This window comes from Taudactylus pleione, unplaced genomic scaffold (assembly GCF_031769625.1).
Source record: "Taudactylus pleione unplaced genomic scaffold, aTauple2 ptg000619l, whole genome shotgun sequence".
NCBI lineage: Eukaryota > Metazoa > Chordata > Amphibia > Anura > Myobatrachidae > Taudactylus > Taudactylus pleione.
In genome coordinates, this window is record NW_028285021.1 from 746,404 (window position 1) to 761,855 (window position 15,452).

Genomic DNA, 15,452 nt, shown 5'->3' on the forward strand with positions numbered 1-15,452 from the left:
AATGCAATCCTAGTATTATATTTGGGAATACTGTATGCAAGCAGACTTACATTATGGAACTCTGCAGTTGTCATATGGAGTATCCATTTCAACCAAATAACTTGCATAGATAGATTGCAGAGTACATGGAGATTATTCTTGAATGCTCTATGCCAGAGGTTCCCAAATGCGGACCTCAAGGCCCCCAACAGTTCAGGTTTTAGAGATATCCATGGTTGAGCACAGATGGCTTAATTAGTACCATAGTCAATTTGATTTAACCACCTGTGCTCAACCATGGATAGCTCTAAAACCTGCACTGTTGGGGTGCCTTGAGGACCGCGTCTGGGAACCTCTGGCCTATGCTGTAATTTTATTTTATACTTACTAAATGTTATAAAGGGCTGATTGTAATGTTTAAACCCTTTGGGCCTGATTCCAAGCTGGAGGCAAAGCCCGTCGCTGCTGCGTCTTTGTTCATAAGCGGATCTCAGAAGTTATGCAAATGTAGCAGACTCCCACGAGCAGCTCCTCAGATGTGCATGTGCTGCTCAGACGCATATACAGTAGACAAACTATCGGCCAGTTGCGAAGAAATAAGGCCCCTTGACACTGAGGGTCCGATTCAGACCCGGTTGCAGTCAAAGTATGCAAATCCTGCGAACGCTAGCAAGACATTAGCACGCCCACTATGTTTTGCCATGTGATCGCAGTATGAAATTATACGCCCACCAGCCTGACACAAGACGCCCACTTTCCCTTAGCAACACACGTCATCTCTCTGTATTAAACAATCGGTAACATCGGACCCATACGCAGCACTTGTGGATGACCACCATACCCTACCGCAAGCACTGTGAGTGTTGCTGTGTGTAATTCAGCCATGTGATGTGTATGCTCACGATGCGTCTTAATTATGCATGCCCCTGAAATGGCGTTCCAATGCACAGACACGCATGCGTTCGTACCACCACACCCCCATTACCATCGACCACCCTGTCACCACTCACAAACGGCATGTCCTGTCACTCATGCTTGCGGAGCATCGGTGTAGTGGCTGCGATCGCTTCCCGATCGCAGTAACTGGTTCACGCACGCGCACTGCATCTTGTACGCATGCGCAGATTGCAAACATCGACAGGCTGCATGCAAATGCAGCCTTTGCAACCGGGTTTGAATCAGGCCCTGAGGGACTGACTTAGAAGTGGAATGCCGATGTTCGCGCTGTTGAGCAGTTCTCTTTGTACTGCGCGTGCATCTTGGTTTCATTGCCGATAGCAGCTGTAGTGAGGACTTGGACACAGAGTGATTGACAGTCAGGAGGCATTTGCAGGAGATAATGGGGGGGGTGGCGAACCAAATGCAGGTGTGTTGCGACCTCCAGGGGCGTGTCTGTGCCTGTGACTGCGAATTCTTACGCAGCGGTTAAGGCTTCTAACGGGCATTCTGAACGAACGTAGAGTTGCTCAACCAATGGTTGCTGCAACCAATGCGTCACCAATGGTACGTCTGTGTACACGAGCGGCGGACTTGAGAAGCCACTAGAGAGCGCCTCAATACAAATCCCGACAGCTGCGACATTTGCATACTATCGCACAACCACTGTGCTCACGATCGCAGCCGTGACGGGAATTGCAACCATCTCTGAATCAGGCCCTGAGGCTTTTTTCACCCCTGTGCTGAGCCTATTTTGACACTTTTTGGTCTGGTCACATTACAACATCAATATCAGTATCAGAAACACTTACTTCACATTGGTCTCCATTCACACAAGTTGCGGCACGTACGGCACCTACTTGCGACTTCGGACACATTTTGATTCAGAGTTGTATGCTAATGCCGCCACTGATGCATACATGTACGCACCTGCTATGCAAAAATATGCATATGGCGCAGCCCGCCGGGAGATGTATTGAGATTCCCACCTGCGGCTTTGCAAATCCAAGCATCTGCGTAAAATGTCGCAGCATAGGTGTACAAAGACGTGGTATTGGGCACAGGTCATTCGATTGACGCAGTCCAGAGTAAGCCTATGGTCCCTCAGAATGGCTACAGGAACTGAGACGCTGGAGCCATAGTTCTTGCCCCCACTTCCTTTTACCTCCCCCAAATGCTCCCTGCGTACATTGTCGCTGCTATCGACTATAGTACTGTACCTTGACACATGCACAATGCGACTTAGATGCATGCCTGGTTTACTAATAATCACTCGACTGCAGAATCATCGGAATTTAGTATAACTCTGAATCAGGCCTATTGTGCGATGCATGCACACACCATATTATGCAATTCCAATGCAATGGCAGCTGGCTCGAAAACTGAGATGCGTCCGTTTTCACAGATGCGTCCAACTCACCGAATAATCACCTATGCTTTAATTGCAAAAAAAACAAAAACTACTATTATAGTACAGAAAACAAAGTTAATTTCCTAAACATTGCTAGCGCAGATGTACTAAGCTCTGGAAAGTGATAAATTGCAGAGATATAGGCCCTCATTCAGAGCCGTACGCTATTTGCGGTCGTTCGTTTAAAAACAAGGGGTGGCTATTCAAATGATCCGTACGCACATTGCAGTCTGTTCACACCTCTAAGTCTGAACGAACGAGCAAAACATACGCTCGTTTATTTGTTAAAAACGCCCCCTGGCCGCACGCATCCTACGTCATGTCCGCTATTTATTAGATTAATCGAGTACATCGACCAGCGTATGAACTGCTCGCTATTCTTGTGGTTGGTGTTTGCTACCACAAATTTGCGTGCAGTTCTGGCTATAAAATAACCCAGTGACGTGGTCAATGACGCTGCTGTTTTAAATATACACACCCATAAAACGCCCGCTTTGACCTTTAAGCACGCCTGCGTTCGGATCTCCACTCCCCATTTTCAAGCACCTTCCCATGTTACCACCCACATACGCCTCATTCTGCCACTCAAAATAGCAGGCACTCGCTATATAGCGTACAAAGGATTTTCGGCCGCACTGACTGGTTCGCGCATGCGTACTAAAAAGCGTACGCATGCGCAGATGTGCAAACATCGCTCGGAATGAGCGTACTGCCGCTAACGAGCGGCTCTGAATGAGGGCCATAGTGTGGGATGTACTAAATGGAAAATGCGATAAAACACCCGTTTTCTGGATTTTACCACATTTTCCATATACACTATTGGGTGGCCGCCGGGGCTCCGATGTGGAGGGCGTCACCATATAGAAGCCTACGGGCTCCCTTCCAGCATGCGCCGCGGCCGCCGCGTCACTCTGCACATGCGCAGATGGACTCCCAGGTCATAAACCCAGAAGCCCAGGGTGCAGCGCTGATCGCAAAGGACAGCTCTTATAGGAAGAGCTGTCCTTGGCGGTACTGATCGCATATGTTAGTACATATGCGATCAGTAGGGATGCGGTGACTGGCGGAATGTACACCGCACAGTTAATACATTCCGCTCATAAAGTATCAACCAATCAGCTCCTAACATTCATTTTTCAAAAATAGCCAGTAATATGACAAGTGGGAGCTGAGTGGCTGGTCGTTTATCACTCTCCAATTTATCACTTTCCAGAGCTTAGTACATCTCCCCAATATGTGGAAATTACATGTGATGCTGCTGCCAAATCCTCATCACTAATTGAAATGCAATGTTTTCTGTACCGCAAATGGAACTATATGCACAGAAACAGCGCAATGAGCTGAGGTTACTAATGAACCTCACAGCTTATTCATTCATCTACTGAAAGTCCATTATTTCACTCATGGTTCATTAAGGAAATAACACTTTATTTTTTTTTAATATTGTTGGCTGATAATCATTTTTTTAAGTTATATTTTAATAGTTTAACTAATAAGCTGGTAAAGGCAGCGCACAGCAGTTTACAAACGAAAAAAAAAAAACTGGGGGGCTGATTCAGCAGAGGACGCAGATTCTAGTATTCACATAGATTCACGATTACAGCACGCAGGCCCCCCTATGCCTGATTGACAGGCAGAGACGTTTGTGGGGCAGGGCTAGCCTGCGTTCCTGAAAATGGGGGCGTGTCAACTGCATTTTCCGGGAGGGACAAGGCCAAGGTCAGTATCCATGGAAGCAGGCTTCCTGTCCTCGCAAGTTGGCCAGCCTACGTAAGCTGAATCTTACTCGGCTGACCGTGGCCGCATAACATCGCAACTGATTTTGCCGATGGTGATCCGAGGCTGCAATCTCGGTCGCAGTGCTGGGATCGCAGATGCTGACAAGAGGCGTTTCTTCACTTCAGACGCCTCCTGCAGCATTACAATTTTAGTTGGATGGAATTGCAAAGCTAACTAGAATCGACTAGATAAGACTGCGCTAATCAATGTAACCATACAATTGTGAGATGGCAGAAAATTTAAGTCAGGGCTCAAATGGTTTGAAAATTACTTTTCATTTAATCGCATTAAAATATTAAAACATATGTCACAATACATATCAATACACATTTACATCAAAATCCTTTCTGTATTTCTTTAAATCAACAGTGTGAATCAAGGTAATATCTCATCCTTGAATATTCGGATCACCACTTAATTACAGTCCTTATTTAAACAATGTATCATTGATATCAATATAAAAAATGGCAGTGGTTAGTATGTTTCGAAACAATGTCCAAAAAAATGTGTTGATATAAAAAAAACACTCTATTATAGTCCTTATTTCTACCTGATACGGGATTGCAGTGTATCGGTATTGACCTGATTTAAATAGGATCCAAAAGGAATGTTTATATAAATCCTATGGCGATTTGCAAACATAAACTGTAAAATCACATTTAGGGGTATAGATTGCTATGGTCAACATCTCCACTTCTAAATACTCTCATTTTAGTAAATTTACCCCTTAGTAAAGAGTGAGGTGTCTACGGACATATATTCAAATGTGCTGTGAGTATTGCAGATATTTACCCAGCTGAACCAGCGTGTTTGGTCTCCAAGATTACTGGAATGCCAGCGGGAGCCATGCTACGCTGCACCAGGAGTCTTTCTATTTCGCGTACTGAACCGTAGCTTGTTAAAGACCCAGCAGATTTGTCTCAGCACTTGCCGACTAGCTTCCAATTAATTGTAAAAATCCTCATTCGCCAAAGTAGTCTGACACACTTGGGGGTGCTGACAACCAGTGGATCCATTGGCACGTTTCGCCCCTTTAGCAGAAGCCCTTCATAAAAACTGTAATTGGTGATCTGAATATTTAAAGGTGGGATACTACCTTGATTCACACTGTTGATTTAAAGAATTACAGAAAGGATTTTGGTGTAAATGTGTATTGATATGCATTGCGACATATGTTTAATATTTTCATGTGATTAAATGAAAAGTAATTTTCAAACTATTTGAGCCCTGACTGTTACATTTTCTGCCATTTCACAATTATATGGTCACATTGATTAGCGCAGTCTTCTTTAGTTGATTCTAATTAGGTGTGTATATTGGATGTTCACAAGCCCTGTAATACAGACTTGCGACGTAATGTAATTAAAAAAATAAATATTGTTTTTCTATATACAGTATACAAATCATATTAGCGCCGAGGTCATTTGGATATTTTTCTAGTGGAATTGCAAAGCCCCTTGTGTGCGGCTGTGTAATTCCGTCCACTGCTGAATCAGCCCGAGATCCACGCTCACGTCAATCCCACTAGAATGCTCTGGTCTGCTGAGATCACGTACCCAAGTTGCTGCATCTATATGCAGTGTATGCACATGGGGCCCAATGCAGAGGGTGCACACTAACTTAATGCAATGCCAATGTTCACGTAGTTAATTGACTATTTGCTACTACGCATATGGAAAATGTTGAAAAAACCCTGACCTTACACACGAATGTGCTGTTATTTACGGGACTGCTGGTAACAACACTGGCAGGGGAAAACCACGGACGTTCCTAGGTGATAACTGGCAGGTGGCCTGAAGATAACGCAACAAAATCAAATGGGCATGTTATGGGAGTGTGCCAGGCGTGTCAGTGACAGCAGCTATGTTCCCAGAAAAAGAGCTGCAGCCACAGATGCCATGTTTAGAAGGCGTACAGACAAAGACATTGCGTAATGGGTATGTAATGCCGGCAGTCGGGACACCTCCTGTCAAAATACTGACAGCGTCATCCTGATGGTTGGTATCCCGACAGGGGTCGGGTAAGCATACCTACCCCCCCCTTTCTCCCTCTAACCCTCCCTTCTTGTAGCCTAACCCTAACCTCCCCACCCCGCACCCTAACCCTTCCTGTTAGTGCCTAAACCTAAGTCTCCCCCCATAATGCCTAACCCTAACCCCCCCCCCCAGTGGTGCCTAACCCTCCCCCCGAGGGGTGTCTAATCCTCACCCCACCCAAAAAAAAAAAACCCTAACGCTAACCCCGCTATGCTCTCTAACCCTAACACCCCATCCACGGCTAACACTAAGGGTGTCCCGGACTTCCCTCGTTTGGGCAGGCGTCCTTCTGTGTTCCAGCGTCGGAATTAAGATAGGCGTCGGTAATTCGATGCCTATCTTAAGTCCCATGCTGGACTTTCAGCATCGGGATCAAGACCGGCGGCATCGCGGCCGCCGGTCTCATAACTGCATCCTGACATTGCACCTATCATAGGCAGCACGTGATGGTGCGCGAATAGTGGAGTGTCTTCAGTCACCGGCAGTGTTGCACCATGAGCAATCGCTGAAGGTGTTTCAGTACTTGCACATTCAGGTACACACTAGTACACAAAGGGTAAGCTGAACCTAGTAATTATATATTATTGCCGCCTCAGCTCCACAAACATACACTCCACAGGCTGCAACTGCATGTACCTCATACCGGAATGGCCGGGAAGCTCCCAAAAATTGGGTGGTGTCCCGGCCACCAGGAAAAGTAGGCAAGTCTCCCACACCTCCACCGCACGCACCCCCTGTGGTCCTCCCTCCACCCGCTCACACCCCCTCATCGGTCGCCCACTTGCAGAGCACAAGTGGGCGGTCCGGGGGGTTTGCGATTTGCGATGAATCGTGTCATTGTAGCCCCATCCCCGCTATACAATGCCTGTTTTCTCTGCACTGTTTAGGTGGGGGGAGGTCCTCCATGACGCAACGCCCCCTGCACTGCCCACTTTCCCGGCCATCATGCCCATTCACTGCTGAGCTGGCTGCAAAGTCGGTAAATATGATGTACCTCTGCGCTTTGACCCAGCTTTTGTTTGATGGTGTCATTGGGCCTAATTTCAGTGGTGCGCGTGCCCAAAAAGTGGGTGAGATCTTGTCGGGAGGGGGTGTAGCCTCACAGCACACACCCCGTCTCATCACTCTGGGGGCGTGCCTAGTACTCCCAGAGATGCTGGGCTGCCCCCAGAGACTCTCCCTGCACTGCCGACTTCTCACCAGCATCACAGTGCACCGCCCGGCTCCCTGTCACTGAGGAGGAGCCGGCGTTTGGTGTCACCCCCTTGGAGGGTAACACTCGGTGCGGTCTGAACCCCCTGCACCCCCCCTTGTGACGCCACCAATTCAGAGAGTTACATAAACATGATGTTTACACAAGTATCTGAAGTTTTGAGATCTGCACATGTGCTGGAGCCGCACTGCACATGTGCAGGTCTGGGGATGCAACCTTGGTCAGAGTGCCCCAAAAGCCAAACGCTGCATGACTGACATTCTGCTGGCTTAGACCCTCTTATCCTACTCGCTGATGCTGATTCACTGGCTGGCGCATGTCTGCTGGCCAGTCATGTCAGGATTCACTTGCAACTGCGGTCTGGTGCAGCAAGCACACCGCCATATTGCCTGAAGTCAGCTGAGTTGTGTCAGCCAACCACAGAGTCTCTGCCCTGCACATGAATCTCATATCCATTCCTGTGCTGGAGAGTCTTATTTAAACTGCTCACTGCCACATGTCCTTTGCCAGTACTACAAGCCTCCTAGGACTCCTGGTCTCCTGTGACAGAAACAGTTCCCAGCTCCTGAGTTCCAGCATCTGCACTGCTCTCTCTGCTATTTCACCTGAGCTCTTTCCTTCCAGTGGATTTACCGTGTTAGCAGTGCTTACCATTCTGCAACTGAGAGTTACTATCTGCTCACTGTTGTAATCAGCGCTACCTTACACCAGTGTGCTGTCTGCCTTCAACAGCAAGGATTCAATCATCACTACAGTCTCCTTCCCTTGCCTACCCTTCTGCATGCAGTCTCTCTCACCTATACCAGCTGTGTTCAAGAACTGCTACTGGCTGTAGACACACATACTAATAGTGTGTTACAGACTGATTCATCCAGCACTCATGTCGGAGAGCCAGGGCACTGCGCCCCGTCCCCCACGAAGACTCCATCAGGGAACGGACCCCACATTGCCGGGCGGGCCCACGTGGTGTGGCGCGTCATCACCGGGCAACGCGGCGGGCCAGCGAGGACCCGCCACTTCATCAACCCCAGAAGGCCTTGGTGGTGTGCGGGGGTTGCCGAAGCAGATGGACCGTCGCTGGAAGGAGTCCAGGACGCAGGTCAGTGGATCAGGTAAGCCCTCAGTGAGGCCCTTTTGCTTGCTTTGTTAGGTTACTGTGTATCATTGTTCACACCGTGCGGCGTTAGGCCGAGACCAGTGTACCCTCTGTTAGGTTACTGTGTATCGTTGTTCATCCCCTGGACCACCACCATGCGTCGTTAGGCCGAGACCATTGTACCCTCTGTTAGGTTACTGTGTATCGTTGTTCATCCACTGGACCACCACCATGCGTCGTTAGGCCGAGACCAGTGTACCCTTTGTTAGGTTACTGTGTATCGTTGTTCATCCACTGGACCACCACCGTGCGGTGTTAGGCCGAGGCCACTATATCCCCTAGGCCACAGGCATTGTTTTCATACGGCGCTATTCCGCAGGCATTGTCCTCATACGGCGCTAGGCCACAGGCATTGTTCTCATATGGCGCTAGGCCGCAGGTATTACACTCATACGGAGCTAGGCCGCAGGTATTGTTATCATACGGTGCTAGGCCGCAGGTGTTGTCCTCATACGGAGCTAGGCTGCAAATATATTCTCATACAGCACTAGGCCGCAGGTATTGTTTTGATACAGCGCTAGGCCACAGGTATTGTTCTCATTCGGCGCTAGGCCGCAGATATTGCTCTTGCGCGGTGCTAGGCTGCTGTGCTCTCTTGCAGGGGTTGTGGCCAGGACCACGCACCCATCAAGGGGACAAGAGTATACCCGGTGAGCGCATTCTGTGTTCGTGTGTTGCATTATTGTTGTGTGTGTTATTCCCTCTCCCGTTTTTCCCTCCTCGGGCGTTTTCGTTCGTGTTGCACCCCGGTGCCTGGCATGCGGGTGTAACCAGTCTGAGGCCAAAAGTGCCAATGATGACCATCTTCTAGTCCCCATAAGGTCTGCCTGTCAGTCAGTCTTGTGGCACCAAGGTCCCTTCTATAGGCTCAGCGTGTGTGACCTATCTTACAGGGTAGACCGTTCCCTGCTGTGTCGAACCAGAGAGACCAGGACTGTCGGTAGGAGTAACCTTGGTGGCCTGAAGGTGAGGGCCACGGGGTGCGAGAGGTAAGTGTCCTGCCACACCTGCACGGCAGCAGGCCCACCCCTTGCCCCTCTAACACTCATTTGCACTCATATGTACTAAGCTGTTAAAGGTATAGCTATCACTGCCAAGTAGCATACTTACAGCAAACTTAGGGGGTGATTCAGCAGAGAACGCAAGAGCTATCGCAGCTGCTAACATGCTAGCAGCTGCGATAGCTGTAATATGGTAATACAGCAGGAGGCGTCATGTCTCCTGCATGCATTACTGATCCCATCTGCTTCCAAGGATTGGTAGCTTCTACCTATCATTTTATAGGATGTACTTGATAAATGATAGGTAGTATCTGATTTGTTGCTATAGGCAACTTCTCTATCTGTAGAAGGTTTGATATATATTCCCCTGGGGGCTCCTTTTAAGAAAGAGATTGCTGTTTCAGGGTGTCCCCCTGACAATCAGGGAGAGTTGGCAAGGGGGAGCCGTGCCCTGTGCAGGACGGGACTCACGTTACCGGCACGAGACTGAAAATGGGGGCGCGGTCTAATTACCATAGGACACGCCCCTACATGGTGTTATTTGGGGGCGTGTCTGTATGGCACGCCTCCCGTTAATGTCAGGCTGGGGGCGAGCCCAGCATTACGTCAGTAGCTGGGCTGCCTCCAGCTCTCTCCCTGCACTGAATGGATGCCACGCGCATGCTCGCTGCCCAACCTCCCAACCACCCGTGGGACACTTTGTCCCGTGGATGGAACAGCAGGGCAGTGCCCGAAAAACAGGGCTGTCCCACTGAAATCTGGAATAGCTGGGAGGGGTGCGTCCTCTATGGGGTTACGCTCCTGTTCGACCGCACTGGTCAAACATGCCTTTGAGCCGGCCCTGAATAACACACACACTAATTCAAATTATTATGGTTATTAGAAGTCATCTAAAAGTTCTGTGGCCTGTATAAAGAACATACACTTCTCATAACTCATAATATTCTGGTATTTCTGAGACTTGTAACATTCTATAACATGTCATAGTCTTCTCTATTCCTCCCATTCTTATATGCATTCTATTAACAGCATATTATATGGGTTAGGTATGGGAGACCGGCAGCGACATCCCGATGCTCAGAATCCCGACAAGGGCTTAGTAAGTATTCTAATCCTGCCCCTTTCACCCCCTAACCCTCCCTTCCTGCATTCTAACCCTCCTCCCCCCGCACCCTAACCAACCCCCTTAGTGCCTATGCCTTCCCTCTGTGATGCCTAAACCTAACCCCCCTTTTCTCGCACCCTAACCCAAACCCTTTCCCCTCCAGCAGTCTAATCCTAACCCCATCATGGTGCCTAGACCTAACCCTCTAACCCCCCCTGCGGCTAACAGCTAACCCGGCCCGCTATACTGACGTTCAGGATGCCGGCTCTCAAGATTCCGGCAACGGCAACTCAACTGGCACCGGTGTTCTGGCCGGTGGGCACCTAACTACTTCCCTATTATATAAAAAGCAGTGATGTGTGGGCAGGTGAGGCAGAGCCTTTCCTTTCATTCTTCCGTATACTCCAGAGTTTTGAATATAAATATTAAAAGAAAAATGTACAGAAAATATTTTAAATATCTCATTTGTATTATTCAACTTCAACCATATACATTATTTTGAAGAGGGCAAATGTTGGGCTGATCTGCAGGATTATTATAAACATCAGTAGTGTATACTACATATTTGATTGACACTTTTTTAAATATCTGCGGAATACACCAAGATACCTAAACTGGATGTGATATTATTGCTAAGGAATTGATATATTCGCTAATGTGATTTATATTATCCTACACATTTTCAGTTGAATGATGCAAGAATTTTAGGGCTAGATTGATAGTTTCATTTTATCATGTGGTAATTTGTAAGCTCTTTATTTTATGTGTCTTTTTACCCAATTAAATTTATATGTATGCACTTTGATCGAGTCCTCACAATTTTTTAGAAGCACTTATAATATTTGTATCTTTCTGCCATCTCACATATTTTCTTTATTATCCATTAGCGCAGAGTTACTATGTAATATTTTTCTTTTCAGTTTTTGAATTTGGAATGAGCTTTTCACAGGCTCATTCTTATCTCTGCAGCTGAATTACTTGTTAATTTGACTAGATAGTTACTTATTTAAATTCCAACTGACAAGTGCCGGAGCCTTTGAATATTTTCTTATTTGTATTATTGTAATAATTTTTATAGTCAAAACTCTGGAGTAAAAAGTGTATGGCAGGTGAGGCACTGCCTCCCCTGCCTACCTTTTCCGTACATCCTAAGTCTAAGTCCGCACATACTAAGTAAAAAATAATTTTTATTACCAAAGAGCTCATAGTGGCTACTTTTGAAACGTGATTTGTTTTGCATAAAGAGAGAAACATTGTTTTACAGTATCATTTATTGCTTTTTAAAAGTAGCCGGACGCGGCTATACTAAGTAAAAAATAATTTTTATTACCAAAGAGCTCATAGTGGCTACTTTTGAAATGTGATTTGTTTACATAAAGAGAGAAACATTGTTTTACAGTATAAACAGAGAGCTTTCAGTAGCTGCTTTCTGAATTGTGATTAATCTATGTATAACAGTTTAAAGAAAGCAACATTGTGCTACATTATATGCAATTATTGTCTTTAACACTATTCTTATTATTATTATTCAGAAAAGATTTTGTTTTTTTATTACACTTCTTTTCATGGTATCCATCTTAAATACTAAAAATAGCATTAATATTACTTTCTAAATGTTGATGGGATACTTCTCTTTCATTATCATTTGATTCCTATCGGGCACTTCCTGTAAGCACGGTAACCTTCTCTTCTCTTTGTACGTCACTGGCTGGCAACCATAATTACTGCAGCTAAGGAAACCGCCAGAAATATAGGAAAGAGTTTGCTATTAGATTTTACCATACTATATATTTGTATATTGTTTTGAAGCGCCATGGCTATATATTTCTATCTGTGATACTAGCCAGTGCCTCCCCAGCCATTTACCTCACCGCACGTCACTGATAAATAGTAATAATTTCAAATTCACGATTTGTAAATTATCTTAACCAAATTCTTGCAGCCCATCAAACTCTATTTTTCTTGTATACTCATTATTTAAATTCCATTCTATTAACATCACTGCTTTGAAAAATAGAAATTGACTCAAAATGTGGAGCAGTTCCATTACCTAGCAAATAAACAAGGGCGTCGGAACGATTTTAGTTGGGGGGAGGCAATATATAATTCTAAGGGCGGCACCCCCTTCCCTCCCTCCCTCTCTCCAACTTGCCTGTTGCAGGGCTCGCAGGGACTGGAGCGGTGGCCACGGACGATCAGGGGCTGTGCTTTATAGCAATAGGCTGTACGGCTCCTGCACTGCATGGAGGAGGTGTAATGTGCAGTCTCTAACTTAAAGACCACACATTACACCTCCTCCATGCAGTGGTGCAGGGGCCGTGCAGCCTATTGCTATAAAGCACAGCCCCAGACCATCCGCAGTAGCAGCCGCCTTTCAAATGTTTGGGGGGGGCAAGCAGTCCCCTTGCTCTCCCCCCCCCCCCGGTCCGATGCCTATGTAAACAGAACCAAGCTCACGGCTACTGTCAACTGTACAGTAAATTCCAGGAAATGGATAGTGTAAATAGTATTGCTATGAAAGTTCTGTACCCCGATACTGTAAAGGGGACAGTGACAATTATGGGCCATACTCACACTGCTATTGTGCATACCAGGCTCCCATGGAGATGTTATGCCATTGCAAAGTTTGGAGGGGTCTTGACCACACAATATTGGGGGCGTGGTTACACCTATGTATGCTTGCCACTATAAAACAATAAAATATTTTTTGTTCAATGGATACACTTACTGTATATCCCATGGAAAGATTGATAACTGTTAGAGATTGAGGTCACGGAGGTCTATAGGGATGTGGTTGATAAGAAGTCAAAAAATAAAAAGATGTGAATAGACTGGAGCCAGACATGATTGCAGACACTATACTCGTGTCAATCTTATTGGGTCACTGTACCTTATACTGTGATGAATTCCACCTGTCGAATAGCAGATGCAATTTGTAACAAATCGTATACAACAAAACAAAAGCATAGTAAAAAAAAAAAAAAAAAATCAAACATCAAAAGCGACAAATCAGATACAGACAAAACACAGTTGTTTCTATAGTCATAGCTTAATTTTGACTACTGCAGCAGAATTAGATTTTTGTCACCCAAAAGTTGCTACCTGCCTCAGTCTACCACATCGTAGACACACCCCTGACCATGTTATATAGTGCTGTATATTAATAATATTGTGTGACACATAAAATAAATGTAGACATTGCAGCGGCTACAGGTGCAGAAGTGGAGCAAATGATGATGAGACAGCCAGTCTACAAGACAGACAGACAGAGGGGCTGATTCTGCGTCGCATGCATGTGGCAAAGTGGACTTTTCTCCGGGATTGCAGCGTAATGTGCATGCGCTAAAGAAAGAAATCAGCGTTTGTGCATGCGGCGGATCGGACGGAGATCGCATATGTGAATGGATTGTTCTGTCTGTTGACAAAGCTAGAGTTGGCCATTGATGGTTTGATGGGTGAGTGTTTTCACCATCAATGGGAAACCATCAGTAGTAAACATCAATGGCTCATGCCAGATGGGGAGTGTCGGCCCCTTCTATGTGCATAGACAAACCATTGATGGCCCAACCATCGATGGTTTCTCACTGATGATGAAAAACCATTGACAGGTCATCCCTAGACGGCAGAGCCGTAACTAGACTTTTTAATACCCTGTGCCAGAAAGAGTATTGGCGCCCACCCCCTATTTTTTAAATAGGGAGATAACACCCGAAAAAGAGCTTCATGGGGAAAGGCCAGGAAAGCGATAGGGGAGGCCAGGAGATGCTGGGGATAAAATAAGAGGAAGCTACAAGTTAGAATCACAATAAACAAAATATTGACAGGCCCAAACAGCGCCCCCTGCCCTGCGGTGCGCTGTGCCAGGTCGCACTACCCTAGTTACGGCCCTGCTAAACGGAACACACTTTCAGGAAAATGGGTAGTAAGGAACAGCCACAATTAGTGGGAGTATCATCGGGGTGTCGTGGATAAATCAACTTCCATGTGTGATCGCAGCGTTTTGACGGAAATAGGACGTCTGTTCCTGACTAATCTTTTGCACATAGCAATGGGCAGCTGCAAATTCAGATACTAATGATGACGGTTGCAGCTGCAGATGGAAATGCGGAGGGCGGGACAGGTTTCCACTTTCAGTTGCACAGATTTTCTGCGCACTTTGGCGGGTTCTCACATTTGCAGAGCGGCCGCATATGAATGCTTGTTTTTCTTCTATGAAGGTGGAAAGGTCTCTCACAACATCCTTAATTTTATACAATACATTCTGTACACAAGTCCCATTTCCTTCTCAGCAGCAGGATAAACCAGCAGGGTAACAATGCCAGTGCTTCATAACCAACTCATCCCACTTGTTAGTTTGAATGAAATTCCATCCTTGCAGCAAGGAAGCCTCAGCCTGTGTATAGTGTGTAACAGGAAACAATGCTCGCCCCGCCTGTTAGTAGGAAGGGACTGGGCTGGGCCAGTGGGCTGACCCTCCATTCTGTACTAGTGTTGCAGGAGAGAGAGGTTGGGGATTTGCAGAGCTCCTGGCTGCAGCTTGTCAAGGGATAAGTAAAGACAGGTAAAAATGTCGTCCTTTCTTTATAGCATATAATCCCGATTTTATTGCTGGAGTGCGGTGTGATATCTCATGTGGAAGCCAAGGCTGTAGCTTGCTGACACCGGGTACCATATGCAGCTGATAACTAAGTGACTGACACTCTTTGCACACTGGGATAACGTGTATGTATGCAGTCTGTATGCTATGCCAGCAGTAAATGAATCGAGGCCTCCAGTAATCTAAGATGTGGGATATATCTTTACAGCAGGGTTATTAATATATGTATGTCATTTTAT

The 15,452-nt window shown here is 46.3% G+C and overlaps 1 protein-coding gene across 2 annotated transcripts in view; it reads left to right on the forward strand.

Annotated features, from left to right (window-relative positions):
• Window positions 1-15,091: 15,091 nt before the first annotated feature.
• The window catches only part of LOC148479628 (carnitine O-palmitoyltransferase 1, liver isoform-like), a 74,503-nt gene continuing 74,142 nt past the window's right edge, over window positions 15,092-15,452 (forward strand). For both annotated transcript variants that reach the window (XM_088454497.1, XM_088454498.1), the window contains exon 1: window positions 15,092-15,177. The gene's annotated coding sequence lies outside the window, so the exon portion shown is untranslated. The remainder of the gene's footprint in view (window positions 15,178-15,452) is intronic.